This window comes from Streptopelia decaocto (genome assembly GCF_964273445.1).
Source record: "Streptopelia decaocto genome assembly, chromosome: 1".
Classification (NCBI taxonomy): Eukaryota; Metazoa; Chordata; class Aves; order Columbiformes; family Columbidae; genus Streptopelia; species Streptopelia decaocto.
Genome location: NC_138663.1, coordinates 37,375,229 through 37,402,218, shown reverse-complemented (window position 1 = coordinate 37,402,218; position 26,990 = coordinate 37,375,229). Strand labels below are relative to the sequence as shown.

At 39.1% G+C, this 26,990-nt stretch overlaps 1 protein-coding gene across 1 annotated transcript in view; it reads left to right on the top strand.

Moving 5' to 3' along the window:
- The window catches only part of GRIP1 (glutamate receptor interacting protein 1), a gene marked incomplete at both ends in the record, with an annotated part of 224,859 nt that overhangs the window by 82,380 nt on the left and 115,489 nt on the right, over positions 1 to 26,990 (top strand). The gene's annotated exons all lie outside the window — the stretch shown is intronic.

Here is a 26,990-nt window from a genome sequence, read left to right as displayed (position 1 = left end):
TGGCCTCCTCTTCAGCTGCTCCTTTTGCAGTGTCTGTGCCAACAAGCACATGCAAATCTATTCCTCTTTCTGTTGCAGAACTTGATTTTGAAAGCATTCTGTGTAGTTTAAAAAAAAAAAAAAAAAAATTGGAGAACCGAAATTGTAGGTCCAAATGCTAGATACATTCCAGCCTCAGATACCAGATATAAGAAGAAGGAGATCGTGTGCCAAATCCTTTTAGTAAGGAAAAGCTGTCAAGCGTCTGATGGTGAAGCTTTTCCAGTGCTAGAGGTGTATGTATGCGATTATTATATTATATATGTGCTATCTGGAGCTACTCCATATTTGATCAGCAGCATGGCTCTGCTAGTTCCAGGACTGCTGGCTAATCTGAACCACTGCTTTTGAGAGGAAACAATGAAGTGCGGTGTCATGAGATGGGGGTCACTGGATTCAACTGGGGAGGAGCTCTCTGCACCACCGAAACCTCCTCTGCACTTACGGAGCTGAACCCTTGGGATGCTGTCAGTGTTCCCACTTTCCTCAGTCTCCCAACACAGGCGGTGCCCATGTGGGGGGTGTCTGTTCTCCTTGTGAGGGTTTTATTTATACGTGAGTACACCCATATAGGTGGGTCATCTCTGATACAAAGACTTGTTTTGATGGTTTAGGTAGTTGAAGCTACTGACTGCAGGTGCAAATTGTTTTCATGGTTGGGAATCCTAGCTTTGTTTCAGGGTTTTAGTTTTTCCCCTGGGATGGTGTTAGCATGGGACCTCTAGACAAAACCAGAATCATGTAATACTTATCTGTTGCCCATGGAATAGCATTTTACTATAATAGAAATCTCCGTGATTTAAACACTATGGCTTTTCAGGCCAAAACAGTAGTCCACTTGAAAAGGACAATAAGGCTCAAAGTAATTCAGTACTTACATGATCAGTGGTTGTTTCCTGCATTGGTTTTTAAATCCATCTCCTTTTTAGATGCCTCTCAACACTTTTATGTCTGTAGCGTTCTTTGCCAAAGCTGCCATCATAATGAAGGGGTTAAAGAAGAGAGACAAGCTCATCTGGCCCTGCTCTGCTACCTCTAAAGGGGCTGGTGAGGCTGAGAAATAGGTCTGAAGAGGACAAAAGCTGAGAGCACAATTGGTCTAAACCACCTGCCTCACTTGAAGCTCAGGAACCTGTACCTGGGTGTGGAAACTTGGGATGGGATGGCTTGTGAGGAAGGCAGATAAAGGCAAAGCCTGGTGGGATGAAAGCTTTTATCTGAAAGGGAGCTCAAACTCTTCTGCGGTGACTTGACAGAGGCAATTATATATGCCAGTGCAAATATATGCTGAAAACCGTGGTGGGAAACTTGGGGTGGAGTGACAGGACAAGCCATGAAACATATGAGAGAATAAAGTATCAACTGGAAGAGATAATCTGGGTGCAGAGAGAATAAGAAGAAATTCTCTGTAAACTGCAGGAGCACCTGAAATAGCTGGAAAATAAAGAAACAGTCCTTGCAGCATTGCAAAAAATAGAAAAAGGTCAAGGGACCATTGGAAGGCTACCTTTGAGGAGGTTGCTGTGGATGTGAGTGTACTAGCTTTGTACAAGTCCTCTTCAGGAGACGCTCAAATATCATATGAGACTACAACAAATAAACATAAATGACCTCCTGCATCACCAGAAGGGAAGCTGATTTGATACTAGAATACAAATGCTAAGAGTTTAAGCAAAACTGTTTTCCTGAGACACAGGTCTGGGCAAAGTTGACTGAAAGTTACAGGTCCAGAATGTGGAGAAAACCATGGACCAAATGTGCCCTGCAAGATCCTCTGACGGAAGTCTTGATCTGGGTCTGGATTGACTGAAACAGGAGAAAGAGCAGTGGGATTTCCAGTGGGCAGAGGGGCCAGGTGAGATTTGGAAGAGATTTTGAGTTGGTGATTTTCACCTGAAATGGAGCTGAACTTCATGAATGGGTTGACTGGAGAACCGTATCATTATTTGCAATGGAGACACAGACTGAGGATCGAGCAGCTACCTGACAGGTAATGTTGGGAGAGCATTTCTGCAGCTCCTGTCAAATCTGTCGCACTTGGGATAGGTCACAAATCATAGCTTGGAGTCTCGAAGAGTGGTCGTTGCTTGAGTATTTCTCTGGACGATCCCTAGATCTTTTCCAGCTGTAATGCTGCAGGAGCAGAATAATATAGACATGATGATTTATCACAGAGTCTTAGCTGGAGAAATGCATCGGCTTTTGTATAGTGTTCAGTAGTCTTAATTCTTTAAGTGATTATTGGTCACCTAAAGACCTTGTCCTAACGTCCTTATCCCAAGGACTAAAAAGCCTTTGGTCTTTTAATGCTTCTCTCTAGCATGTCATGTTATTGATAGTCACATCTATATCCAGGTGTGATTTATTAAGGCTTAATAAATTACTAGTGGATATTTTAACAAGTTTTCAATACAGAGGTACATTGATCAAGTGTCAGAAAAGTTCATTATAACAATAGTTTATAATGCTTTAAAACACTATTTTACTGATGTGCCAGGTATCTGTCAAATAGTTGTACTACTTTGCTGTTTTAGAAACTTAGTTAAAATGTTAATGACTTCAAAAACTACTGTAATTTGGTTTCTGCATTTATATTCTGGCAAATGATGGGTTGTTTCAGCCATTTCTCAAGTAATCATCTTAATACCACTGTAGGTACAGTATTCTCAGGAGTAGAAGGCACTGTGAAACAAATGCCATTCACACTTCTGCTGCCTCAGTGGGAAAATATTTTTATATCTATATATTTGTATAGATATATTTATATAAATTTTTTACTCTGTACAGATCAAGTGCTTTTCTGACTGAACTCTTAAACCATCAGTCTCCAAACCTTAGCAGTTATACTGTTTCATATATTTTTATTCAGAACATCTTCTAGCACTTCTAGGTAGCTGTATTTTGGGTTGTTAATGTTTTTACAAGGTGGTAGTTTGGGCTACCATTGAGAATTCATAGTCATTGCTTCATGCATTCAAGTTGTACAGAGTTCATCCTTCTGTTATGATCAGGTTTTTGGCTGAAGTCATACATTTTTGACTGCAAGTCTCTGATTAGAGAAAATTGGTAATTTCAGTTTTTGGACAGATCCATAGCTGTAGTTGTGATTTGCTACTGAGTTGACTGTGTTTTCTTTTCAAACTAGATTTTACAGATCCCTTGGTGGGGGGGAAGTTTTAATCAGTGTTACATCCTGTAATATGGTTTTTGGTTCGTTCCTGTTTTTAACAGTATTTTTAATTATGCCAAATATTGCTTGTTGCTGCACTCTACCCCACGTCAGTCATTTGACAGAGATCTGCCAGCATTTTGTAAGCTTTTAAACTTGGCACTTGTTTCCCTGTCTCTTCTCTGTGTCTGAGATCATCTCTGTCTAGTTTTGTAGGAGTTTTTTGGAGATTACCTGCTCTTTTATTACTTGAGGGAATCTTTTCAGAGTAAAATGTGTCCTGTAACTTATTTCGCAAACCCTAAAGTAATGTAATGGCAGTAATTAATTTATAATAGGAGTTTACTTTGATTTTTGTGTAGATGCCAGCATGTACAAAGGCCAGCATTTTGTCTCCTAGTTTGCTGTGCCGAAGATAACTCAAATTAGCAGACACTATTTTTATAGTGTAAAACTGGTTGGTATTTGTCCCCTAAGGCAAATGTGGTTTTGTATTGAAGAAGTTAAAAGGTGACAACTTCTCTGTACACCTCGTACTCATTTCTTCTCTATAGTAATTTTCTCCTTCTCAGAACAATCCTGACTTAAAGAGCAGGAGTGGCTCCTGTTTGCATATGCAAACTTTGAAGCCTTGTGTTTTGCACAAAATACAAGGAAAACATGATTAACAGCTGCAGTCTGGCCAAGTCCTCACTTCATCGTCAGCAGTTCCCATGGGCTCTGAGTGAATTTCCAGTCCCTTCTCATCCTCTCTCTAGGGATATTAGACAAACATAGGGATGCAACCCCAGCCTAGGGCAGGATCTGGTGAAAATCATTTGATGCTTATCCTTCTTATATTTTTTTTTTGTTAGAGCCTTATAAAGGCTAGGGTAGAAATATTACCATGCTTTGTGGTAGCTTTATTTTAAGCATGGGTGCTGCAATTTCACCTCAGGGCTTGAGTGTGAGGCTTCTGCCCATGGATTTACGTGCTCATAGGAAAGGAAGAATCTAATGAGGATGAGCAGCCTCGTGTTGCCTGACCCCACTGCTTGGGGGCCAAAAAAGGGTAAATAACCCCTGACCTTGCATCTGGGTCCTGGTGTTTCTCTAAGTGCGAGTAACCAAATGAGCTCCGCAGCAGCAGCGATAAGGAGAGAGACTTTGAGGGACAGATGTTCACTGAGAACACATCAGCATCCCCAGACTCCGGACTTTTGGTGAACCACTAGGAATTATGTCTTTATGCAGAAGTATATTTATCACTGAACTTGGTTTTGACCTCCTTTAAGTTGTGTCTTTTTGCTAGATATCTTATTTGTGGAAGATAAATTAAAAGTTTCAGGAATTAAAGTGTTGCTTCAGTTGTGAATAGCCATTCAATATGCATACGTTACACAGTATAAAATAATGTCATTTTCAAAATAATTCATGTTACATATATGAATTTCCAAGTTCCATGTTGACCTATATCATTCAGTAGAAGAGTGTTTCAAGTTGTATCTTTTCCCAAGCAGAGGATAGACCCAAAGTAATATTTAAAACTATTAATGCAGTGTTTTCCTAAATGCATTGTTAAGTGCTGGTTTGGTTGTCCAGTGCTTTTAGTCAAATTGTGATATAAGTGAACAGTTCTATTAAGCATTCAAATAATAGGTAATAGCTTTACATTACTGGGGGATATATGCAGTTGTTCTTGTGTTACCCCAAAACTTTAAACTCTGCGTTTCATTAATTTACTACCTGCTAAGTCTCTGCTCAGTGCATGGTTCCTATCATATGCTAATATTGTGAGATGTATGGTGTACTTAAGCCAAGAGTTGCAAGAACAGTGACTACAACTAAGAAATTATTGCAGTTATCTTTTTAAGGACAGACACGAAAAGGAACATAACTGAAAATCAGAATTATGGAAAATAAGTGCATTAAATTACACCATGTTAATGGTTTTACCATTTCTAAAAGGACATGTATGCAACTGTATCAGCTTAATAGAGCAGTGAAACAGTGCAATAGTTCCCTCTCCCTTTTGTACCTGTCACGTTGTGGTGCTACGATGGCTTCTCTCAGTTTGTCCATTTGTCTTTCATTTTTGTTTTTTTTTAATATAGTCAGAATGTGCAGCAAGTTCCTTCTTCAAAAGAACAAAGCTTTTATTTTTTTCTAGTTTTGAAGTAAGCTCAGCTTTTTTTATATGGTCTGATCCATAATATACAGAGGGGAAATACATCTGATGGATTATTCTTAAAGATGCATCCTGTCAAAGTGAAACACAAAATGTAGTACTGTGAACTGCTAGGACTCCTTTCTTTGAAATAGAAATAAATGAAAGCAATTGAAAAATAATGCCATATATATGTTTTGTGTACTTTTGTAAATAACTTCATAAAAAGAAGCAATTGTTCAGTAGTTTAAAACCTGCAAAATTACTTTCTTGGTGGAAAAACAACCTGATGGATGCTGGGTATGCTATTGCACTTTCTTCATGTACACATGAAAATGTATATTTTCACCTTGGATTGTATAGGAAACCTTTTCCTAGAGTTAAATTAGGTGTGAGAGCTGGTCATGATTAATCACCAGTTACTCACTGAAATAGTTTTGTTTCTTAGTGTTGAAAAACAGGATTCTGCAAGGAATCATACATAATGGGAAACATCAAGCACATTTTTATGAAATCTGAAAGACAGGAAGCATGTCACGTTAATGGATGCTTCAGTATTTTATTTAGAGGTTACAATGACCTTTCTTTCATTACCTTAAAAACAGGTAGTGAGGTGGAGAGAGAATCATAGAAGAATTTTGGTTGAAAGATGACTGGCAAGTCAAACTACCCAGAAAGTACCATGTCTGTGAGAGTTTTTAATGGACTCTCCCATCATTGTGTCGTGTAGATACCAAGTGTAAAGGAGAAATAATAAGCTGGGTGCAGGTGTAGTTTGATACCGGCTTCTATGAAAGGAACTGTTGTGTGTTTCTTAGCACCCTGAGAGCTATAAAATTTGTTAAAGGCAAAATGAGTCCCAAGAGCCATGAAAGAACCTTGAAAAACATATTTTATGCCCCCCTCAGCTTTAGCTTCAGAATGAACAACATAGTAGGTGAAGCACTAAGTGGATCAGTCTCTCTACCAGCCTGGATCTTGTAATAGAAATTGGCACTGGAAGACATTCCCTACTTCTGTGACTCCCAAGTTTGCAAGGACTCAATAAAAAAGTTACAAATATTCATTGTTTCTGTAGATGCACAAGTAGTGTGTGGGCACAGATTAAATACTGCATTCATTTTGAATTAAGTTATTAAACCATAAAATATAAAATTGTGATGTTTTGCTTGCTAATAGGTTTTACACCGGAATTTTTAATATGCCACAGATGGAGGAATGCTGTATGTAAGGCATTCAGGTGAAATTCTAATTGGGGGTTAAATAATTCCCAGCCTTATAAAGAAGCTAAATTCCTTGGGATGAGGAAAAAAATCAAAGATGGAGATGAAAGATTTAAAGCAAGACCACATTCTGTTTTATAGCTGGTTCTTAATGAGTTTTGCTTCATAAGTCTATGTTTTAATTATCTTCTGTATATTAGCATGAGCCATCCAGTATGTTTGCATGTGTTAATTCTTTCAAAAGTTGTTTTGATACAAATAATTTCACCTGAATTTGTGCACATTAATTAGCCTTGTAGGGTTTGATTCCCCAAGTATCTACATAATTCTTTGAAAAAACATAACCCAGTGAAAATACTGCCTCAACTTGCATCTTAATATAGATAGTAAAACTCATTGGAAAAATATCACATTAAAATGACTATTGAGAATGTTATTATTAAAGGATAAATTTCAGTTTTGTTTTGTTTTCAGATAAAGCATTTTGCTGTCATTCCCACTTTGTTTCTTTGGAATTATGGTGATAGTGTGACTCTGATAGCTGTGTTAACAACTGTGAAATGCAGGTCATTACGGAGATTAGGCTGGTAACCAGTTGCATCGTCATTGCCTGTCAGCCTTATGTGCTTGGTAAATTATGAAGTACTTCAAGAGAGGTAGCTGTATGTTTTAATATTTCTTGAAGACTTCTCAAGGAAATTGTAATAAGCTAAAGCTAACGTTTCTAATGCTGCAGTAGGGTTAGCAATTGGATAGAATATGTAACCATACAACTGTGGATTTCCATCGCCAGAAATGATAAATTATAGCAGTTGGAGTAGTTCTCATGCAAATGTAATTACTGGCAAGAAAAAGAAGCACTTCGTTATGCATTCTGCTGTTGTCTTTTCAATGGCTTTGCAGTATTATGCTTACACACTAATGTGACCATCTCTTGTATTTGTTAACGTGTGTACCATATTTATGTGGGTATTAAGACAGTGAACATGTACTTGCAGGCGAGACATTTGGATGGATATACACATACAAACACACAATGGTGTGCACATACATACTGCTTTGTGTTTCTGTGCATCCTGAGAGACAGGAAACTTGTTAAAGGCAAAATCGGTCCCCAGAGAATCAAATTATAGTGAAAGAACCTTGAAAAAATGTATTTTAGGATGCCTGTTATGCTCTGAGTTGCTGTTACAGAAGAATGTGCTGAGCTCTAGACCAGCGTTTGACATATGGCAAGTGTCTTATTTGTCAGCCCTCATCAATCCCTTTCCTACATCTGAGTATGTGCATCCAATCCAACTGCAGTAGCTCAGGCACTACTACATCTTTGGGTTCCTCCAGTAGAAAAAATACTAACGTATATAGATCATAGCAAGATTTGGCAAAAGTATTTAGTTTGAAATTGAGTAAATTCCTAATTAGGGGCTTTTGTAAATCATCCTTCAACTTGTTTTTAGCTTTCCCACTTTCTTGAAGCAAACTCCTTTTGAAACAGAATAGTAGGAATTTCACTCTACGTTTTATGAATTCAGGAGTTCTTTCCAGTAGAAGGTTCTGAAAACAAGTTTTGCACATCTCTTTCTTCTGCAGAACTTCAGGAGGATAGGATGTGACACACATCAGATTTTTTTTTCTTTTGTTTGAGATTGATGGTTCTCTGAATGCAAAAACAAGCGGTGGCATGTCCTATTTTAACAACATTGTAGTTTCTTCATCTATTGATTTTCAAGTCCCGTATAAGAATCTTCACATTTTTTTCTGGAGATTCAGAGTGCTCTAAAGGTTGGCTTCTAGGGAGAAATCTTCTTAGCAAGAACTATAGACCTTTGAGCCTGTGCTCTAAGTCTTTTTTACTGCAACTCTCTGGAAATTCTAGTGATAAAGGAAATGACAGTGATGAAACTTTTTCCATATTCTGTAGTATGTTTAATTAATAAATTCATTTTAACAGCTTTTAGGTATTTACTCGTACTTGAAGGAGTAACCTGAGGTATCTTTCCCTTCCTTATAAAATAATTTGGACTGAAAAATGTATATAGTAGGAATCCACAGCATGCGTAAGATTTAGAGATGCAACTGCTATTGTTTAATTAGCAGCTGTACATCTAAAATTTCTGAACAGTCTTTTAAAAATTTTCTTTCTGAAGGAACTACTGAAGCAAATATGATAAATGCTAGAGAAGATTTCTTAAACCATGAATACTACTACTTTTAATAAGAAGTATATGAAAGCCGGCAGGTGTAGTCTAACAGGGTTTTTCACTATTTAGAGGCATAAGTGGCCACAATACCTTTGATGTTACTTCTCTAATTTAGGGTTAGATCTGCACTTCAATACCGAGAAAGTAGGTGCATCTCTGCTATGCTTGACCCTGAATGAGAACACAGGCCTTATGTTATAATAGATTCCCGTATTCCCTACACAGCGTATGAGGAGAATTGACCGTCACAAGGTGAGATCTCAGCTGGACAAGGAACCACGAGCTTATCTGTTGTTCTCACACCGCTTGCATCTACCTTGAGTTAGCCAGTAGGTAATGCCAACAGTGAGGTGGGTCGGATGATTCTCTTGGGTCTGCAGGAATATGGTCTTTTCCACCTCAGCTCTATAGTCCATGTGTTCCTCTTTTGAAGGCACATGCCCATAACCTTTCTTTAAAAATTTGGGTGGAACAGGGAATGGAAGAAATCACTCTTTTTAAAAAAAATCTCTCTCTGCATGCCCCTGTGTGATAGTCCATTTTGCAAGTGTGTGGGGACTTAGGTTCCACTCTTTAGTAGTAGCAGATTCAAGCCTATACCTTCCACCTCCACATCACAAAAGAAGTCCCTGCGACACGCCGTTGCAAGCTTGGCTGTGACAGTACAGACTCTTTTTCTTCTCCCTGTGCACTGTGTACTGACAAAGTATTGGACAAACATGAGAGAAAGCAGAAGAGAAATTGTACCCTTGCAGCTTGCAGAAACTTGCCTTGCAGGGGAAGGTTTTATTTTGGCTTCTTGGCTTCTCCTTCTGGGAGTATTTCACTGTTCCACATGAAAGAGATTGCAGATAAAACCAAATTTGTGTCCTGTCTCTTGAGACACTGCCCTAAGAGCGGGTCAGGTTTTCTGTAGCATGCAGTTTGTCCAATCAATGACAAATGTTTTTTCTTAAAAGATCTACTTTAATTAAATTTCCAGGCAGGAAAAAAAAAATCCCTGAGTAAGCCCAAAGATACGGTAGACTTACTTAGCTAGAGAGATGCCCAGTTTCTGAGTTCTGATCAAATGCCTCCAGCATATTCATCTTATCAAAGAACAAGAGGCAGAAACTGTCCTTTTCAGGTATTCCTGGCCATCTCTTGACATGGAAGTTGTGGTTTGCTCTCTCTATGCAGTTTGTCATACATTTAGATGTAGGTGGCGACTGAGCAAGGAGTTTCAGGATCACATTATGAGAATCTGGAGACCTAAAGGCTGTTATGAAGTCTTGGTGTAGGCATTGTCACTCAGTCTATCCCTTAGGCTGTTTTCAATCTTATTGCTGATATTTCATGTTCTGTGGTACAATAAAAGTGAATGTGGTTTCTGTCGGCATTTGTCATTATAGGACATGGCAGGTGCAAACTGCATCTCTCAGAGGTTTGAAGTTTGTTGTTGTTTTTCTTCTTTCTAAATGTTGTGTGGAAATTTAGCTGCCAACATTCAGCTGTCTGGGATAAGGTATAATGGAAACTGTATCCTTGCCAATTTAAGAATCCCTGCAAGGCATTTCTGAGTATATATTTGCATAATGAAGCATAGAGATATTTCTAGGGAATGTTTTTGAAATAATTTTGCTGTAACGTAATACAGTTAATATTTATATACTGAATTTAAACCTTCCCTCTGCTACTCAGGATAGCATTTAAGTATATAAAACTTAACTTCATAGGCTTGCTTAAATTTCCCTGACTTGGGTATGTCTAAGTTTTCTTTGGAAATAATATCTATGTTGTTATACTTTTATGGTTCTGGTAGATTTTGAGATATTTCAGTGGAAAGGGGAACCTAGCTTTGTAGAAGCTTCTGTACCCTCTTTGCTCCACTACTTCTTAAGTGTTGGCCACTTAAGTTATGCTTAAACAGTTATAATTTTCACCATGCTATATTCTATTAATGCACAGTAATCTTAAGAGAAGTAAAACTCAAGTGTTCTGCCTCAGGAAAAAAAATAGTATTAAATTATATACCCTAACAATCAGAACTTTTCAATGGATGTGTTCCTGGGTGCGAAATTGTCTCATTGAATTCTTAGTATCCACAAACAGATGGAACAGTCAAAGACCATTAGAACAATCTTCTGAGTATTATTGGAAGAGCTGCTGGATGAATTCCCCAATGTAGGTGGGTCACCATAGGAGTCACAGAATCCAAAATGTGAATGTGTCACCTGGCTTTCCATTTTTAATGCAGAACCATTTACTGTGTGGACATTTCTGACCACGACTGTAATGGTGAATAGGAATAAGGTCAAAATACTGTAGTAAGCTCAAATCAGTGAAAAAGAAATATATGTATGCTTTATAAATTTATTTATTAAATACTTTTTTTAGTTAAAAAAATGTAGCTATCAGTTTTACAGCAATGCCAAATCAACAGAAGTTTTCTAAGGAACAGTAGTACTTTTGCATCTTTCAGAGTTAGCAAATGTCCTTCTTGTTGGATATAAATAAACTCTCAATTTCTGAAAGTATTAATCAGCCTATCCTTACACGTTTGCAAAGGCACTGAGTGCTTGCAGCTCATTTTATTGGGCATCACTGATACTTGGCATTTATGAAAAACAGCACCTTTGATGCACAAATTAGTAGCAGTCATTTCAAATTAGCCATCTGGGTATAACTACAGATGGTGAAAAATACCAACTTAGCCAACTATGGCATTTAAATGGTTGAGGTCAGATTCCTTGAAAACAGACATAGATGACAAACACCACTCACCTACTCATGTCACCCGTAGTAGCATCGGGCAGGATGTCACACTGACTCAGATTTGTAATGGGGTTGCAGGATATGGACTTTATGTTTTTTGGTGAAAAAAAAGGTATTTTGTTCTTTGTTCTCCAGTAGTTCATGTGTCGTGTGATTTCTTTGTTTCACTTAGGTTGAGAAAGGGATTATATCACTACTGAAAGTGATGCTCTAATAATCGTTTACAATACACTGGAATAATTGTAAGAGTTGTGCAAACTGCTTTGTACCTCTTCTAATTCCCACCGGCTTGATTAGCAACACATTCACTCCTGTATCAGTTGAAAAAGTGATAATTACCTCCGACTTCATGAATAAAGCCGGGAAAATTCTTTCTTGACAAGTCGTAAATTTGCTGAGAAGCAGAGTTAGATAAGGATCAGAAATATTTGCATTTTCAAGGATGATTATTGCCAGTAGTTTTGACTGAAGAAGAAAGATGATTTCCCCAGATGCTGCAGTGTCTTGTTTCAGCATTTTCAAAACTAGATCTTTACTCTTTTTTTCAAAGTATTTTGGAGCTTTTAATTTAAAAATTGATTTTTCCTTAAAGAAATAATATTTTTAAGATTTGAAGAGCTTGAAAATAAAAGGTAGCATTTTATTTTGGATTGAAGATGACATTTCTGGTTGACTCAGAATTAGGTTTATTATTCCTATTATTATTGCATTATTTTGCAGCAATATCTGTTTTATTTAAATTCAAACCCTCCCCTTTTAAAACTTTTTCCTTGGTTACTTTGAGTCTTCAAATCTGTCAACAGCCCAGCTCTCATCTAGAGTTTGTATGAAAAATCACTTGAAAGTTTCCAGCAAAATGCATATAATTTATGATTCACAATATGTACAATATCTCCACATAAAACAGACAATCCTGTCAGAATATTTTATGGGAATATTAAGTTTTACCAAACAGCTGGTTTATGTTGGCAGCTTTACAAACATGTTCTATTAAAGTCAGAACTGAGAGAAGATTCATCGCTTCCTCCAGTTTCCTGGAGGGAGCTGCAAACTCAGAACTGGTGGTCCCCATTGAAGTCCACTTTTTCAGAAGGTGTAGGCTCAGCCTTATGAGATTTGTTCCTTTTTCCCGCTGCATGATGGGCAGCTGAGCCAGTCCTGGGTTCAAGTGAAGTCTCTTGGTCTCTACAGTGTCATGGAAAATGAGAATCAGCCACATCCATTGTGAGTGAAAGCTGAAGTAATTACTCTGATCTGCTACAGATCAGTCTGTATCCATTCGGTCGAGTATTAATTCTGAAGGTTAAAGTGATTGCATTGAATATCAGTCTCAATTGTATCCCTTCTTATCAGAGAGCCTTTGAAAGAAATGGGACGGTTGGTTTAAACAGGTCCATGCAAGGGCCTGTGGGTGTAACTTCATGGTGGTGTTGAGCGGGTTTTCGATGCGGAGATGCTGAAGTGGTGCTGCCTGCTCTGCCCTCGGCGGAGCTTTTCCCGCCTGCCAGGGGATCCTCAGAGCCTCTGTGTGTGAGGCAGGGACAGCTTGCCTTGCTTCATCTCTGCACCGTTCCCACTGAAATTACCAGGCTTTATTCCATCTGTTCGATAAGGTGGACACAGTTTCTCTTCTGATAAGTAGAGGTGGTTGTGTACCTAGACAGCTCACGCAAAATGCTTCTAACCATGCTATATTAACTTTCCAATAAATAATTTTCTGTTTAACAGCCTCTGCACACAAAAGAGTTCAGATCTCTCTGGGGAACAGGCAAATGAAGCTGTTACAGGGTACAGTTCAGATATATTTTCCTGTGTATTCTATTTTTCTGTTGTCTCACATAACCATTTGTGCCTGCGTGTGCTTATCAGGGCAAGTATTCTGCAGCTGAGAACACATGAAAATCTTTAATTAAAAGAAAAAAGGTGCCATAGCATATCAATTGTGTATCTGCTGAATGACTGTGTGCCAGCTGTATGTGTTTAGGGAATGCTGCTGAGTGAGGTTGTGGGCAACACGATTTGTGTTCTTGCCCGTTTGTACTTTTCATCTGCCAGTTCACATCCCAGGATGCAAAACCCATGCTTCACATTCCAGATTCTCATTATTAATTTCAAGGTATGACTAGAAGGTAGTGCATCCTTGGGAAGTAACATGGATTGCTTACTTTTTGCAGTAAAGAGAAATGAAATGTAGTATTAATATTTTGTGATGTTCCTACAAGCACCAGGAAATTCCTACCCACCTACAGAAATAAATTTCCTGAAATAGAAATTGTTGTGCATCAAGCTTTAATGCACAGGCTTTCTCTACATGCTTCTTCCATGTATCTTTGTTGTGCATGGCTGGAGTTGGGTAACTTCAGACCACTTAATGCTGCTAGAAATTGAAATGGCTGAGAAACTCATTGTGCTGTGGCCTCTCCAAGAGCTGCACTTCGAAGCAGTTGTACCAGCAGTTGTTCAGTTCTATAGTGCAAGATAAATGTGCTCCTGCATACACAGCGGGTTGTGTTTGTATAACCATTAGTCATTTCCAAGCACTGGAGAAAGATGGAGCTTCTGCCTTGCCCTGCCTCTTCCTGAAGGCTGCAGGAGATGTTCACCTCCCTCCGCGTTGAGGGCAGGCTGAGGGAAATGGGTAGCACTGTATTTTCCCAGGGAACAAGAAAGTGTTCACTTGCATTTCCTGTTGACTAGACCCATGCTTTGTCCCTCCTCCCCAGGGATAATGGCCACTTCCCAGCTTGGCTTCTTACACCCCACTTCCCAGAGGTGAGACCTGCTTCTTCCAACCTCTCTCTGTCTGAGTTGGTCTTGGTCTCTTACTGTGGTCCTGGTTCTCCCTCCCCTATTTGTGGATTCATAGGGAAAGATGCTGGCAATTCATTAATGTATTATACAAGAATTACGCAGGCACTCATTCATGTCTCACAGCAGGCTGGCATAGCCTTGTGTCTGCCTGTACAGAGGTAAGCATGGCATGGGTAGTAAAATACAGCACCTATTTCTTTATCATCTCTGCCTTCCAGGACAGGCTGGAATGACTTTTGTGGTGGTAAAGGTCCTGTCCTTAATATGAACTGCTTTAGCATGGGTTTTCTCCCATCATTAGTTTGGAATTTTCTAAGGGTTTCTGGAGGGGCTTTGCAGAATCTCTGTCTGTGGTACTCTTTGTGCACCTAGTACTAGTTGTCTTTGCTCATTTGCGCTGCCCTTGAGTAGTGATGGTTACTTTTGTGTGCCTTTTGATTTCATGGGTCATACACAATGCGTATTGCTGGAACTGGCCACCTGATGCCAGTTCATCTTGCTGTTTGTCACTGTTTTCTGTGGTCATCTTCAATATACCAAAGACTTGGGGGGAAAAAAAAAGAATCTGCAGTGATCCTGTGATATGACTTGTGTCACACAAGCTTCTGATTTCCCTAAGCTAAGGAATTAATCCTAGTTAAATTTGAGCAGCCTGTAGATAAATATTGATCTTAATTTTTAAAAATGTTTAGTAATGGAAAACTGACATTCTTACAAAAATGTTATTGAAAATCAATATTAATGATCCAGAGACTTTTTTTGGCTTAGCTGTTGAATCAAAGTCATCCAGACCTGCTGATACTGGACTGCCTATGTTGCTAGCATTGTTTAACATAGTTATTGTTGGACTAGAAATAAACTGTTAGCATTATCATGATGTATTATGTTATCCAGCATTTTCTCAACTATAGAACATAAATATTATATTTACTACTCTTTTTTTTTTTTTTTTTTGCATTATACTTGGTCAGCCATATGACAATTGTGATTCTTTATCCTAAAATACTGCAGAGAGTTTTTTTTTTAAATTCTGCTTATAGGAGACCTTTTCTTGAATCATTTAAACTCTTACAGTAGTTCTCTATAGCTGATAGTTTGTGGTTTCAGTGCATCACCATCTACTTCCACTTTCTCCATATCAATGAAATAGAAGTGGCTCATAAACTAGTAACAGCATTTCTAGATGGTGATCCTGTGATCTCTTGGTGATCTCTTAACCTTCTCTCATTCACACATTCTTTCCAACAATATTTAATTACTCATTTTAATTACTTAATCATGCTTTTCTTCCCACCCCAATATTTTTTTTTTTATTATTATTATCAGCATCTACCACCCCTAACGCCCAGGTGTCTAGTCCTGATGCAGACATAATATCTTATCTTCCTGCTTTTAGGAATTTCAAATAAATTTGTTTCCCAAATCTTTATTTTTTTATTTTTTTTTCGTAGATTAATATTCTTTTGTTCTCTTAGCCATTCTCCTTTTTGGTATTAGTTTTATCATGCTACTATCATCCTGATTGACCTGTTTCTTGTAAGGTTGGTTCCCTTTCTGCTGAGTTGGAGGGCATCTGGGTTATCAGCCTTTCTCCTTAAGAAGACAAGCAATAGTCCTGCACAGGCAAACCCTTCTGCCTTTGAGGGTTGCTAACACATCTGTTCACTGGGTTAATCTTGGACCAAAGGGAAGCCTAATAACGTTTCAAGATCGATGGCTATTTGGGAGGATGTGCAATAGGGAACAGATGTTGCATTTGGATATTCTTCCCAGTGCTTCCCTGTGCAGCCGACATTTCCAGTTTATCCGAGTTGGGCCCACACCAGCTGGCTTTTGTCCAGATGTCAGTCATTTGTCTGTACAGGGGATGGAACCACTGGGCAATGATGAGAGGGGACATATCACAGCAGAGGTGGGAGTGGTGCTGGGAGGAAGCAGCTGGGTACAGGCACCTTGTCTTTGGCCATTGCTCTGTGGGCCTCAGTGGCCTCAATAATTTCATTCTAGTCAAAGACACAAATCTGCATGAACTGCAAACTTGAGAATATCTAGAAAAATCAGAGGTCAAATGCTACTTGAAATGGCTGACCACTGCATTTTGGACTCAGTGTACCCAGAATAGGCAGGCTGGAGCTCAGCTGTTAACTTTAGAAGCTTTGTTTTACACAAAACATGTTTGCTTCTGTAGCACAATTTTTTGAATGAAAGCAATAAGCACTGCTATGGAGGTCTGCATTGCTTGTCACTGGGCAGTAATTTCCAGCTGCCGTGAATTTTTATTGTAATTGCCTGATTGCTATAAATTCTGTGGCTCCACTTGCCATTGAGTGGTTTGTGAACTCTGTTAAAGAGAACCCCCACCAAAAGCATCTTAAGTCTGCCAGGCTTTCTTATCAAGCGAATAGTACTAGCAAATAATGCATTTCCATTTTCAATTTCAAGAAAATCTGCACTTTGTGCCGTTGACTGTGTAATACACCGATGAGATACCTCTCTGCTCGCTCTGAGCTGGTGAGGGCCTGAGTGTGGTGGGAGGTATGGCCTGCACCACAGGGTACAGACCCAGCCAGCTTGCTGCAAAGTTTGCTGTGCATTTCTTCACGGTCATGTTGTTTCCTCTCAGGTCTGAATTAACATTGGCTCTGGCAGCCTCTGGGCATTCACCATAGGCTGGAGCCTGCATCTCAAAAGAACATTGTGGTGTTTTAATTTCTTTGTGCTTCAGAGAAGGCAATCTGAATGACTTAATTTTTTTCATTTATACCAGTCTTTGCCTGCTGTATTCTGTAATAGGCCTTCCTTGCTTTAATTGTGAAGATCTGATGCTCCCTGAGGCTAAGGATCAGTACAGCCTTTGGGAACACACGTGTTGGCAATCCTCCTGTCAGCTTGAGGACTAAGTCTAGAGCAGGGGTGTCAAACTCATTTTCACTGGGGGCTACAGTTATACAGTCCTAAAATTGTATTTGGCTTTTTGAAGGCAACCGTGAGGCTGATGTGGCCCCCAGTGAAAGAGTTCGACACACCTGCTCTAGAGAGTGGCCACCTCCCTGGCAGGGAACTAAGTTGGATGACCCCAAGCCCTGTGGCTGGGGGACCAAGGAGGTGACCTGTGTCTGTATTTGCAACTTTACAGCACATGAAAAGACTGAATCTGCAGCTGTGGTGCTTGGGCTTGTGTTTTAAGTGCTGTATAGGACAAAGGGGCAGAGGAAGCCAAAAAAAGCATGAAGAGACTGTCTGTAACAGTGTGAGTAGCTGTAGGCTTCTCTTTCAATGTAGTTCAAGCTCTTGACGCCCTTCTGGGAGGACACACATAATTGCCTGCAGGATCGTTTCTCCTTTTTGCTGACTGTTCCCAGCAGCTGTGTCTGACAGCGGGGAAATGCTCCATGACAAGCAGAGCTGGGCCAGTGCTGGCCATCAGGCTGTGGTGGATTGAACCTTGATTAACTGAAGTTGTTCCTACAGGTTGCATTTCGTGAAGATTTCCACACAAGATTTAATTTCTCCATAGTAGCTTTCCCTCTATAAGTTCTTGATAAAGTCAGATTACTTGATAAATAGTTGATTAACTCAAATGAAAAAAATATTTATTTTACAGAACTCAGACTATTTTCCTTGCTCAATGATGTTGAAGAAAAAAGAAAATAAAAAGAAATGGTGGTGTTTTGTAAAACTCTAGTGACATATGCTATTTTGGGAGCATTTCTGAGGCCAACTAAAGTGAAGAGGTATTTTACCCAGGGACTTTATTGCTTCCACTACAAGTGTAGTGTCTCATAGCTCGAATTAACTCTGTAGTCCTTTCTTAGAGAAAAATGTGGATTTGAGCTGTGAGCATAGCTGTAGACTTTTTTAATTGCTAAAATGTGTTGGTTTCTTGTTTATTTGGCTTTTACTCCAGTACTGATACCACATTTTATTTCCTGAGTGTAGCCAGTTCATATAGAATGTTTTTTAAAAAGCTAAATCCCCAAAACCACAAATCTTACTGTTCACCGAGTAGCTAATATGAATGTTTTTTGTTTAGGTATAAGCTCACTGAATTTATATTGTAATGTTAGAGGTGATCTTAAGCAAAATCCTGTAGCTAGAACTTCAGAGAAGCAGCTGCTACGTTTAAAATAAGCACATGAAGCGTCATTAAAATAATGATAGTGGTTCACAGAGTTGCATTCTAAGTGCTAATCATCCTATCTTGTGGATGGGTTGACTGCTGTGCTTTACGCTATGGTGCTTCGTGGAGTTGGACGATTGGCCTAAATTAATCCGTAAAAGGCTGGAGGTGATAGAAATAGGAGCACAGATGTGGGTAATGTCTCACATCTGCCAAATATCTGCCTGCTGAACCCATCAGCTAAATTATAATTTCTTTTTCCATCCTTGATCTTTGCCAGTGTCACTGTTAGGTGTAAAGTATTATACTCTGTGGCGTGTCCTGAGGATTTTCAGTGTACTGGCTTGGATTGGCAGGGGAAGAAAAAATTACAATGGACTAGGGCTATTATAAGTCGTATGCGAAGCTAGAAAACTACCAGGCCTGGGGTTTTTTTTGGCAAGCTAAAATAGCAACATGAAGAAATGATGATTGACTAAGATTGTCCAGGGGAGCTGCAATTATAATTATAATCCATGATGGCTCTTCTCTGTTCATTTAGTCGAGATTTCATAAACAGACTCAGTCAAATGAGCACCCATACCTTTACAAATATGCACTACTCTTTATTGCTTATCCTCTCGCAAATTCATTGTTTTCCATAGTACACCAGAAAAGGCCAAAATTTGTGTGAGACTGAAGATTAATTGCGAAGAATGCATTAATAGTTAGGAACTCTTTAAATGTTAGAGTGAATTAGGGCAGAGAAGGGAAATTAAGGAAATGGAGGGTTTTTTAAATGGAAGTCCACTACAATAGTGGTATTTGTCTGTAGGTCACTCTTTATCTGCATGAACGGATTGCAGCCTCTCCTCTTCCAGGACTTTGATGCACTTTAATAGACCTCAGTCTATTTTAAAATGCATGTGAGCACACATCAGATAAAATCTTCAAAGAAAAGGATGGTAGCCCACGCATCTGGGAATTTAAAAATAGATAGTGTGTTTATACCAAAATGCTACGTGATCTTTCATGACCTTTCTATATTAAAGTGCTGTTATTTTGAAATTGGTATTGTTTTGTATCATAAATCTTTATGTTGAGAGTATTTATTTTTGTGAGCTTTATGAGAATAAATGTTACAGTATTTTTTTTTTTTAAATGAGACTAAAATGACGGATGTATGACTTTCAGTATCCATTTTTTGATTCTTACGTAGAAATTGTGTTTCAGACTTTTCACACAGCCATGTTTGCTGCAATCTGCCAGTGTAATCAGTGGGAACCCACTACAATAGTGGCCTGTTTTGTCATAGCTGTCTTTAGGAGCTTCTTATTGAGTTCCAAGTTTAGAAATGTGTTTAGAAATGACAGGGTATGATTCATGGTGGATTTTTGCATGCTTTTCCTTACATTATAAAACATGATACCACAGAGCCCCACAGAAAAATCTATTAATGGTGAGTACATGTCTTGATTTTTCACAGTGCACTTTGAGATCAAAAAGCCGTGCAAGTGCCTGAATAGCTGTAAAACCAGGGCATGTAATCCTACTTCAGGAAAGCAGCCCAAATCAGAAGAGCATCCAACTCATGTTTGAATTGAAAGCATCCTACTAATTTTAAAATCCCACTGCCTTTTTGTTGAGTTTTGATAGACATAAATGATCCCTTAAATTGACATGAGTTTCAGTGCAGGGGCTTAAATCGCTTTTACTATTGGTACAGTAGCCAATCTGACTGAACTGAAAATATCATTCTGGCAGTGTCAGTGAACAGAGTAATCCTTTTGTGTTTAACTTACTTGTTTTAACTTCTGATTTATGTTGAATAAATATTAGGCAATAGATTTAAATATCTATTAGGAAAGGATAATTGGAACATTTTATTCTTCATCATCATTTTTATTGAAAAGAGCATCATGAATTAACTTACATTGTTTGTATGAAACATTACATGTATATGGATCTTGGCATGAACTTGGGGAATAGACATTGTTTGATCTCTGTAGTCACTTTATTCAACTTTTAGTTAACTTTGTACATGCAAGTCTCAATAGACTTGTATTTTATATTGGAAGTGATGAGAGCAATACTGTCACTAATCCAGTCCCTGAAAATTCATGCCAGAAAGGAAAAATTGTACAGAACAGCGGTGGTTAAAGAAATAATTTCTGTATGGAGACTTTATGTTCAGTTTGTTTTCTCTTTTGGTTGTCATTGACCCTTTTATATTCTTTTTCTATCTATAAAATGCTACCAGTAACACTGTCATTGCTATCTGTGCTTCTCTGCTAAGTGGAATATTAAAGTATCTGAACCAAAAATTCTTACATGGTTGAAAAAGTATTAAGGATTTTGTTTCCTGAACTTCATACATTGTTTTCAGTTCCCACTCAGGTTCTTTGAGATGGTGATAAAAAATATATACAGCTTTTGCTAACTCCATTATTCATTTGCCTCTCACAGGAAGGAGCATTAGCCCAGAGGCAGAGGAGACAGCTCGGGAGGGGAAAGCAGCAAAGTATTAATTCCTGCTGTGATACTGATGTCCTGGTGTCTCTTCTCAAATCAGCTTCTCCAGTGTTTTCTAATTTGACCTATTGCGGTTTGGAGTAGAAACTCAAAGCTGAAGACTTCTGCATGATTTCAAATCAGGCTGCATCAGTTCTACTGTGTAATTAGCACAGGAGATAAAGTGTGTTAGAGGAGCTTGGGAGGGGATTGAGAAGGAGTTGGGAAGTGGGATTAGTCTCATCCTATTCATCCCTCCATACTGTTCCTTCCTTTCTTTTCCCTCTGCAACCTGATTAATCAGGTTTTCCTTTTCTCTCCCTCGTCTGACACACAGCATCCTATGCCTTGCATATATTTATTTTCTGTTATGTCTTCTGTCAGACTTCATCTCCTTTTTTTATTCCTTCTGTTCTGCATATGCTGTTACAATGTGATGCACCTAAAAAGGGGAGGAGTGTGGACACAAGCAGGCAGAATGAATACTGCTGTGGAAAATGCAAAAGCACAGATTTTACATCACTTGCCTGTAGTCTGACCAGTTACAGGAGTATGAGGCATGGGAACTGCTTTCACAGAGCTCTTCAGTGGAAGCCTCATTTGACAAAAAGAACAACGTTTTTATGATATGCTCAGAAATAGTATGGGTTCAGAAAGCCTCAGCTCAATACCACCAGCTCAGCTGCCCTACAACTCCCTCAAGGATAAGTCTCCTTTGGTTTATACATTGCATGGAAATGGCAGGTGACTGGCAGCTTTGAACACCCATAAACCTCGTACACAATGAGCTTATTATTATTTATTATCTTAAGGCAAGAAGACAAGAATAACAATGGAATTTTTGTGGAGCATAGTAGACAAGAGGGAAGTGTTAGCAAGATGTTTTATAAGCCTCACAAAGAATAATTTAAGTGACTCCTGTAATGTGTAGTGAAAGGCAGTTCTTTCTGCTGGAAGACCTCTTTTTGTGTGTTTTAATGCATTTATTTTTCAAAATGACTGGTGGGAATCCAGGTTATTTTTAAAATAAATCTGCCTAGACCTTTAACTTACAATAAGAAGTTTCCTCTCCCCCCCCCCTCCCCCCCCCCCAAGCAAGACTTTTGGACTAAATGGGTTCTATTTATTAATGTATTCATTTATTTATTGCAAGCTTTGCAGGGGCTTCTTGGATCCCCAGGAAGTCATCCTTCTATTCAGTGCTCGTGCAGCACGTTTATCACTGATTGTTGTTGTCAGCCTTTGCTTTCTGCTCTCTTCCGTCCACTACACCCTACCTTGCTGATGCTTCCATCCCCCAAGGTGCTGATGCACTCCCATGGGAGAAGCCAGGCCCCCTTCCCCTAGGGGTCTGCACCCCATCCCCATGCCCTCTTCTCAATGGGTGCACCAGGGAAGATGAAAGCACATGGGACAGGCATTGTCTGTCAGTGGAGTTAACAATATTTGTTCTGCAGTCAGCGGTTGTTGGCCTAACTCCTGTTAGGAATTGTTTCCAGAAGCATTTACATTTCTAGACAGCCAAAACCGGTGCTTATCTTCGAGCCTTTATGAGCCCTGGAAGGCAGAATGTGTTGGCTGTGAAGTGCAGAAATTCGCTTTTTCTTCAGCTGTCGGGGCAGCTGACTGTGCCTGTTAGTCTTAACGGCTCCATTATTTTTTGCTTAGATACTTAGTAGTGTTGTCCACTTTGACAGATTCCATAATTAGATTCCTGTGCAGAATAAAGGTGTCTTTTTTTTCTTAGGGACTTTTGAAGAGATGTGGTCTTTGGTCTTTCAGGGCTTGACAGACAACAGGTTAAAAGCCACTACATTAACCAGCAATCCTTATGGGTCTCAGTGGCTTGCTCTGCTGTTTTTGCGGTCTTAATGTGTTCAACTCTTTGACTTTACAGCCAAGTGCTTGTTCTGTGTAATACAGAAATCATAGCTTGGAATCATTGGCGTTTTTCTTTAGTTACCAGTTATGTCTTGAAATACCTTTAAGATCAAACTTCTGCTGTTATCTATCAGACATCCTGCCCTGGTTATTGATATACATCCTATACCCTGTGTTTTCTTGTTGATTTGGTCAATAAAATTCCAGCTGTGCATGCAGTTGTATCATCTGGTTGATAGGGGTGTTGATGCTGGCTATACGGATTCTTCCTGACATAGTTAATAAGATATTGTTGTCTTCTGGATTTAAAAACCTCAGCAAGTAGTTGAAAGCAGTTTGCTCAGTTGTTGCTTCAGAATTGCAGTTTTAGTATTTTGTAATTTCTTATCTTGAATGTTTCTCCCTTCCTTCCCAATGGCAGTTTACATTAATGTGTACTTTATTCTGCCCCAAGCTTACCTTTTAGGCACTTCATAAAATGAAGTGAAATAATGGTTTGCCCTGTTTGGCTTTGTTTTGTTTTGTTTTCAGGAGCTTAGTACAGATGTATTTCAGTGGCTGCATAGTGTGAAGATGTTCATATATTTAGCACTTGCCTGGGTGTAAAGTCTTGTACACTGCGTCTTATTAATTGCCGATATTCTATTCTGGCTCCTAAAATCAGCTTCGTTTCCCTCAGTCCTTCATTATAAAAACGTGGACAGGGCACAGACTGGCCATGATGGAGTGATCGGGACTCTGGCATTCGTCATGCTGTTGGTCTGCCAAAACCGGGTCTTGTTTGACCTTCAACATGGCAAGTCCGTGCAGTTTGTTTGAGCTTCTGCCTTAAATGTCATACTTCTGCAGAGTCTGTTATCTGATACTATGTCAGGTTGGTTCAAGCTATTTTAAATGTGTGAGATTTCCTTTTATTTTTAATTGCTTCCTACTGTCTGTTTTGAAATTATTTTACAAATTGAATAAACCTGTCATTAAAATTTAACACATGCATACAACACGCAGATTATTATGATGGATCTGAGCACGCTGGCAATGCACTGGTAATACAGAGAAAGATTTAGTAATTGCCTTACCATTACTGTAGCGTTTGGACAAAAATTCTAAGTAGAGTTTTCACACTATGGAAAAAAAAAAAAATCCATGTTTGTTCTTCCCACTGTTGTTGTCGGCAACTGTGCAGGTTGATACTGTCATCGTTTCTAGGGGCTTTAGAGCCAAAGACGTTGTAAATGTGCAGCTGCAAATTCCTAAAGGAGAAGGAGTCCTGGTTAAAAAGCCTGGGGAATTGGTGCATGGAAAGATTAAAAATTACTTGCCTGTCTACTTGGAGGTTATAGGAATGTAATTTTTATGAATGTCACACATACATCTGCATATGTTTCTTTGTTGTGTTTTCCATGGGATTACAAAAAGCTGATTCAGATGTGGCTAAGTTGCATGTACGCAAAGATGTGGGCAACAGTTCTAATAATTGCCATTTTTCAAAATTTGAAGAATGCTGCAGATTATCAATTGCTTGCCCTAAATAAGCTCTGAGATTTAGTACGACTTGGGAGGCAGGGAGGCACTGGCAAATAAAGAGCATTTGACAGGTTAAAAGGCTTGCTGTAAAGAACCAGGTGCACAGATGCTGTCTGGAGCACAGAAGGTGGCTTAGGCTTTATGTAAGCTTTAAGTAAAACAAATATGTATATATTGCTTGGCAACTTGACATCCCTTTTGTTCCTGTGCTTTGTTCCCACTGCTAAAAGTATGCAGCACTTTATTTCAAAAGACTTTTACGCTGCACTGTGTTCAAATTTGTCACAGCTTCCAAAAACAGTGAAGCTTTGCTGACAACTGAATTTAGTCAAACTTATTGCACGGTCTTTGTGGATATATAGAGTAAACTCTTCCAGGGTAGGGGCTGAAAGTAGGAGAGTATTTCACGAGGGCATGAGGAAGGTGACAGGTTTATAGCCTGACTCTTGCAAGAAGTGCATTCTGAAAGATCAGTTTTTTGCTAAGCCTGAGTTGTGCCAATTTGGACTAATGTGTGTCATTTGGACTATAAATAATCCGGGGCAATCCCACTGGCACGCCAATATAAATCCACTGGTACTGGTGTAACATTTATGCAGCTCCTAGTGGCAATGTTAGAATTGTTTTATGAATCAAATAGAGCTTGTTAGTGGGATTAAAAAGGATAACTATAATACTGTAAATTTATACAACATATTACTAACATGCAAAAGTATGCTTTAATCTTAATGTTCTCCACACCAGAGTTGCACTTGTGAAAATTTTTGGTTTGAAGAAATAATTTCACTCTTTATCAAGTGGATAACCCAGTACAAGATTACCGTATGTACCACCATGCTTCAGTGACAAATCAGTCAGTCCTTGTGGTAAGTCATGCCCAGGAAGAACTGGTAGGAACCTACCTTAAGGCAGTAAACACAGTAATCTGTGTGGTTTCTGGAATGAGCAGTACATGTGAGATGGTGTTTTTGTAAGATCTTCTGAAGAGAGGAAGAATGTTAATAGGAGTAATGGAGTGACAGTTAAAGCAAGGAAAGAAAATTGGAGACTGATGGAGGAAACTATTTTCCAGCTGTGAGATCTGATGCATCCTGTGGAGCAGCCTCCGAAGGAAAGCGATGGAGATGTCATCACTAGAGACACTTACAGACACAAGTAGGCTGAAAAATACATTATGTAATTCACTGCAAATAGCATTAGTACAGCAATGGAATGAAGGCAGGATAAATAACCTCATGAAAAAAATACCGTTCCTAACTTCTTTGAATGTAGTGTTGTGACTTGGCTTATTTTTCCTGAAGCAAACTGAACTCCTGTTTTCTAAACAGTTTAACATATTTTACTTGCTTTTTATGCAACTTGAGCGATGGTCTCACTGTCTCAGCTATTACCACTGTCATTGCTTTCCCTCAGCACATACACAACTGCTGCTTTCCCTGGCACGCAGTAGAGAAGATCTTGGTTGACACCCTCTCTTGCCCCAATCCCTGTCAACTGCAGTGACAGCAGCCTGGGCAAATGTTCCTGATCTGCTTTGTCTGCACAGGTAGAAGGTGGAAGGTGTCTACCCCATGGGTACTCCTAGAAGATCATTATCCATATACATATACTGATGGGAAGGGGAAATAGAGAATTTGATTTCCCCCAATAGAAAAATCAGAACTCTTTAAGATAATCTAACAGCAGTTTTAAACATCACTTCTACTTTTTAAGTTTCAGGCAGTTAGACTGAGGGGAAAACTTTTGCTAAGGTTGGGCTAAGAAATCACAGCAGTTTCCATGCAGAAAAAAGTTGCTGTTAACATCTGATACATTGGAGGTGCCCTGTAGGATATGGACAGCTCCAATGACCAGTATATGTATCTCCCTGTTGCATTTTATCCACAAATGTAATAGCAGATCATACCATATGCCATGTTTTGTTAATATACACTGAAATACTGCCCACTGGAAGCTGGTTGCCTTTTGTCCCAAGGAGACAGAGTGATGGGCAGCCCTGGCAGCGGGGAACAGATGGTGGTGCTTGAGGGCATTGTCCAGGAGCCATGGGTTATAGCGTGGCCCCTTTTCCCCCTAATCAGCTATTGCTCTCTTCCCAGCCCAGCAAAGTCCCATCTGGAAGGGCTAGCTGAACCACATTAAGGTAATTGTATTATTAAAGTAAACATGTATCCATAAAAGTGCTTTTCCATGAGGTGTGGAGTTAATGCCATCTGGTTTTCTGGCCCTCAGCTGCTGCCTTCACTCAGGTCTCACTCCTTTGCTCAGCTCCCTTCTCCAGGAGCCTTGTTGGAACTTCTGTTGTCTTCTTGACATTGGTCTTCCTCTGTCAAGTTTGGCTCAAATATTCATGAGGGATGCTGATTTAGCATTTAAACAATGTAACTGAATCTCTTCATTATTAGAACTTCATAAAGAGAAACAGTTTTCCATTTTTTTTTTTTCCAAAAAACCTTATGTATGGCCACATCACATAATGCCAGCATGCAGCAGTACATCAGAGCGATGTGATGTTCCTAAGCACACATTCAGGGAGGACAACAAAACCTTCCTGTGGACCAAGATGCAGCTTCTAATAAACCATGGATGTTCAGAACAAAACGTGTCACTTGAATATCTGGAAATGTTTCCT